This window comes from Curcuma longa, chromosome 19, assembly GCF_044706935.1.
Source record: "Curcuma longa cultivar G26 ecotype Majalengka, Jawa Barat chromosome 19, ITB_CL_G26_1.1, whole genome shotgun sequence".
Taxonomy (NCBI): domain Eukaryota; kingdom Viridiplantae; phylum Streptophyta; class Magnoliopsida; order Zingiberales; family Zingiberaceae; genus Curcuma; species Curcuma longa.
The window spans coordinates 7219001-7225000 of NC_133879.1; positions in this window are offsets into that span (position 1 = coordinate 7219001).

The following is a 6000-nucleotide window of genomic DNA, read 5'->3' on the forward strand; positions in this document are numbered from 1 at the left end:
TCGAGGGTGCTACCTTCGTGTTGCATGCAAGACGATCTTCTCTCACCTCTCACCTCAACTCGCTCAAGTCATAGCATTTGAGCACCCCAAAGAAATGGCAACATCGTGGTATCCATCGCCAGCCCTACCCTAATTAGGTGTTTTGAATAGAAGTCCAACCCTACTTTACCTCTCTTGATATCATGTCGTCTTAATGAGTGATGTCACCATTGTCATCCAAGCAACATTTGATGACACCAATGTAGTCCTTGTTTTGTCTACAAGTCATTTTTAACTTGGTTTACCGTCCTAAGGATTGCTACTCTAAGACTTGCGATCCAATCGTAGATCGCTTACGAGTAGATAAGCACTAATTTTCTCCTTTTCAAAATTTTTTTTTGGAGACGAAGAAACCTCTTGCAAATGAAAAGGTTCGGTAACACTTTACCATCTTTTTAGAAATGAATGCACAAAGAAAAAGCAATAATGTTACTGACAACAAAGAAAAATCGAAGCTTTAGTGTTGGATGTCGGAGAGCACAATAGCACAGACGAATTGCTTTAGCACGAGATGAGAGCTTAGAAGGGTGTAAGATGATATATTGTCGAAGCCACTTTTATAACTGTTATCGATTGAATAAATTGATATTTCGGTTGATCGATCCCCTCGATAATCGGATGTAGATTTGCTTTTCCAATCAATTGATCATCTTTTTCGATCGATCGAACCTGCCACGTTAACTTTTTGTCTCTGTTCCATAGTTGACTTGGTTTTTCCGATCGCATGAATGTGGTTTTTCGATCGCTTGAACATTGCCAAGTATGCTCGGTGTCGTTATCTGATCACCTCATCATCTTGACTGAGTAACTTGACACGGTGACAATTGGATGACTATCTTCTATCACGTCAGCATCTTAACACTTATCCTTGTCCATATCAGATGATACATCAGCGATCCAAATAGTTTAGCTACCATGTCATTCCTCTATGCCACATTAGCTTTCAGTTGATCGAACCTCTGTTGGAATCGTCCTGGTGTAATGCGTGTGTTTACACATTTTGTAAATGTGTGCAGCGAAAATAGAATAATAATTAACAAGAAATTATTACAACACACGCATGCATAGACAGGAAACAACAAGTACAAGACATGATTGAAAATTAAAATTTTACAGAATAGTAAATATTCTTACGTACCTTATTGATGACATTGAGCGAAGTTAGCATCAATCAAGCGGTCCTTGTCGAAGTTTCACCTCTATTGATGATCTACGCCAAGCTCTCGTCTGGATGACTTCCGAAGCTACGAGTTGCATCATTGTCTTCGGTACTAGCCGATAATCGATAGCGATCGATTTGAGAGAAAACCTTATTCCAAAAAATACACAACAATGTCTGGGTGCTAGGAGTATGATCCGGGCACTCGGAATGAGTTCAGTTAGGTTTGACCTGAGTTGACTTTGGGCTTGGTTCGACTACTTCTGTTTTCTTCTCTTATCTTTCCTTAGTTTTGCTTCCAGCTCCTGGTTCCTATAAGCTTAGCATATAATAAATAAGCAACCTAAATCTAACTGTAGTGTGTCTGATCTACTAGGCTTACCCTGTAGGTCTGACCTACTTGGCTTACTCTTGCCTAACTTCCAATTAGGGCTAGTCACTCGGTAGACTTCTCACCTGTCAAACATCTAGTTATCCTTGACCTGCTTAGACTTTTCCTTGCCTAACTTCCAATTAGGACTAGTCACTCGGTAGACATCTCACCTGCGAAATATCTGATCAGCTTTGATCTACTTAGACTTTTGCCTAGCTTCACTCACTAGGACTTCTTGCCCAGCTTCACTTACCAGAACTTCTTGCCCAGCTTTACTCACTAAGATTTCTTACCTTGCTTCACTCACCAGGTCTTCTTGCCTAGCTTTACTCATTAGGACTTCATGCCCAGCTTCACTGATTAGGATTTCTGCCTAACCTCCAACTAGAACTTTTCCTTGCCTAATCCCACTGCTGCTTAGCCTCAAACTAGGACTTCTCCTTATCCAATCCTGCATATCAAGATTTCTTGCCTGGTCCATCTGACTAGGACTTCTTGCTCGGTTCAACTGACTAGGACTTTTTACTAGTCATCTGATCAACTTTGACCTGATTAGACTTCACTCATATTCAAATATTAGGTTCTGTTTGGATCAACCCTAGGTCCAATTAACCAAACTTAGGTATTATCAAACACCAAAATCCTGGAGGTAAACTGGTGCTCCATACATCAATAATCTTCCCCTTTTTGATGTTTGACAATTTCTTAAGTTAAATGTAGGTTAGAGTTTTAACAATCTAGGAGAATACTAGATTTTTAATTTAAATTTCTCATCTCCCCCTTTTCATACAACAAAAAGTATTACACCAACAATATAAATATTTTTTATGGTCAAAACTTAGTCTAGCCATTTGTTGAAAGACCATAGTAGATTTTAAAATAATTTTTTTTCAAAAGAGTTTGGCACGGTTGATGATCGATGGTCCATGACCCACAGAAAAATAAGGGTCGGGATAAGTAGAATTCCCACGGGTGGACGGACCGAGTCGTTACACCTCTAGTCTAAGCAAAAGGCGCCTTAAGTCAGTGCATCGAACCAAAGCTTAGACTTTAATTTCAAATTGATTAAGTTAAGTGTCCCAACACAAAAGATAATTTTTAATTGGGATGATACACTTAAACTTGGCTAACTGGGTCAAGCTACTACTTTCTAGTAGTTAGCTAAAACCTAAGTTGGACACACGCCCCAAAAGGAAAATTTTTTTTGTCTATCTATTTTAACTAGTTGTTAAGCTTGGACTCTACCCAAAAAGACCACATATTGTTTGATTATGTCAAAGGTGGAGAGAATAGAAAAGGTTCAAGTTTTTTTAAAAAAGTATTAAATTCCTTGAAAAAGGGGGAGAACAATAGATTCAGGGAGAGTATTGAAAAACGAGAATAATGAATTCAGGGGGAGTGTTGAAAACACACGTGCATGCATTTTGAATGATTTACTTATGCTGCATTTTTCTTAAATGATATATTTGTGAGTTATGGGTTAGACTTAATTTGAAACCTTAAGTTTCCATAATAAAAAAGGGGGAGATTGTTGGTGCAGGAAGCACTAGCAGATCGAACCAAGATTTTGATTATGAAACTAGGATCAAGTTAAGTATATGATTGTGCTAATGTTGTTGAACTGAGTTTACAGGAGACACAAGTTAAGTCTTAGTGGAAGCTAGGCATAAAGTCTTGGCAGAGTCAAGTGCACCAGGTGAAGTCTGGGCTGGTCAGGAGGACCACGCCGCAGCAGAAGTCTGGGCTTGGTCAGGAGGACCAAGTTGCAGCAGAAGTCTGGGCTTGGTCAGGAGGACCAAGTTACAACAGAAGTCTGGGCTTGATCAGGAGGACCAAGTTGCAGCGGAAGACTGGACTGATCAGGAGGATCAGTAGCAGCACAAATCCTGGGGGGCGAGGACAGAGCCGAGCACAAGTCCAACGAGTCAAGAGGACTCAGTTGGTAATCAGGTAAATTCTCCCGAGGGGAGTGGGTGAGGACGCATTCCCGAGGGGAACATTAGGTGTCGGTCTAACCCAAGATCTCATTGGAGATCCGAAGTTAAGACTCGAAGTTGGTTCTGAGAACCGACTTACTAAAATTATCCTTTGCATGTTATTTTACTAACATCTTTTGTAGGAAGGAAAAATCGGACGTAAGCAAACTCCGGACGAAAAGTTGACTTTTTGGGTCTGGAGTCGACTCAGATGGAGTCTGGAGTCGACTCCAGCAGAGTCAGCCGAAATCCGGAAGTCAGCGCGTCGATTTTCCGCCAACTCGGCTTGGAGTCGACTCAGGTAAGGTTTTGAGTCGACTCAGGCTGACTCAGAGTCAAAATTTATTACCGTTGATGCCACAGCGACTGGAGTCGACTCAGGAGGCAACTGGAGTCGACTCAAAGAGGATAACGGGTGAAAGCGATAAAGTTCTATCTGCCACGTAAACTGGAGTCGATCCAGATTGGCATCTGAGTCGACTCAGGAGCAGTATAAAAGAGCCTCACGAGCAGCAGCCGAGAACACCCTCTTTTTCGCAACCAAACTCCGTTCTTGCGACTCCCAAGCTCTCGTTCTTCGACGTCGGTGCTGCACTCGATCCAAGCAACTCAGATTCACACAGAGACGCCAAGATCTTCTTCCGAGGAGTAACTACGCGATCAAAAGTTCGGTAAAAAGTTCATTTCCATTATTTCAATTGTACCGGGTTTTTGTAAGCATTTTCGAATTTGTATTCTCGATACACTTGCTGCCGAAAAGGGGCAAGTGCCTTAGTGGATTTGTCCAGAGGAAACGGTCAAGGACCGTGGGCCTTGGAGTAGCAGTGTTGGGCTGTAAACCAAGTAAAAATAAACGTGTCATTACTTTCTGCAATTACTTTTTCATATTTCTTATTCCGCACTTAAATTCTATTTACGCTTCCGAACGCACTCATAATTTACAAAAATTGAAAAGCATGCAACACGCTATTCACCCCCCCCCCCTCTAGCATGTTTTCGATCCTACACATTTGTTTCAAAAAAAAAGAAAGAAAAAAAAGGGATAGAAAATAGTGTCGTGAGTGGAAATTGATTAGATACCCCTTTGAGACCATGATGAGTTAGAGTTTTATACATTTTTAATCGATTTATTTTTGGGCTTTTACATGAAAATAAATTATAAAATGAATTGATTTGATCATAATTGTCCTCTATTGCATAATCTGAAGCTTGATTATTATTTTCATGATTTAATGGTAATTTTGCATTAATTGAGTTTTAATTGATTGTAGGGCTCAAATCGGATCAAGTTCGAGTCAAACCGCGATCGAATCGAGTCAAGTTCGCCCAAATTGATCAAGCCACATGAATGATATGACCTAATTCTAGTTTGATTAAAATCCCTCAAATTTTTAGAAGCCCTAAGCTGCCCTAAACCCCAGATCAAGTCTGCATCGTTGGATCAGAAATCAAGGGCTGAGATCTGTTAATTAATCAGGGTATAAAATCAGCTAACTTAGGGAATGAACAGTGGTTGCGCCACCACTGTTCACCTTCGTCCCCGACTCCACACCCCTGTTCATCGACGTACGCGCACGACCAGCCCCGTCCACCCAAACCACTTCCGTTGCATTCCTTGATCTCTGAGGAGTCTGAAGCCGGCCGATTGGGTATATTCCGGCAGCTGGATTTGGCTTGAAGGCGAGGGTTTCACTGGCGGCCAATTCCTTGTTTCAGCTCGTTCCGGCCAACCACACTACAATCCGGCACTGAGGTCTTTGGAGTGGTTCTCTGAGGTTCGGCGAACACTCCGGAATCATCATCAAATCAATCGGAGCAAGTTTGAAGTTGTGAAATCTAGTTTGTCATCTGATACGTAACTGCACAGCCTCGTTTATTGGCCGGAGAGGGTTTTTCCGGGCAATTAGCTGTGCTGGCAGCGCGCAAACCACCCGACGACAAGTTTGAAGCCTCCAAAGGATCATTGAAACCACATTGTGGGATTAAATGGCTTAATTGACACCAAGTTAGAAGAATTTAATCGGAAATGGGAAGGCTGGATGAATTTTCATGTTTCTGTATCTGAATTTTCTATTTACAGTTGTCGTAATTCGTTTTAATTGTTGTTGAATGCTGTTGTTTCCTTTGAAATACTTAGATTGGTGATTATTTTTGTATGGTAGTTGATTCGGGATGATTAGAATGTTTCCTTGGCTTTAATTTTCAGTCTGATAAGTGCTGATTTCATGGCACTGTTCCGTGCCAAAAATGTATCAGAGTTTAGATAGTTTAGAGTAAGCATTTTTATGGCATTGTAGACTTAGATAACTAGTTTCAATTAATTCTAGTTGATTTGTTTTCTTACTTGCATCCATTGCCATGAAATTCATTTAGTTTGCATTTGAGTTTAGGTAACTGATCTTTTAGGTTTTGAATAGTTTTTTTTTATTTGCACATTTGGGTTTCAACCATCA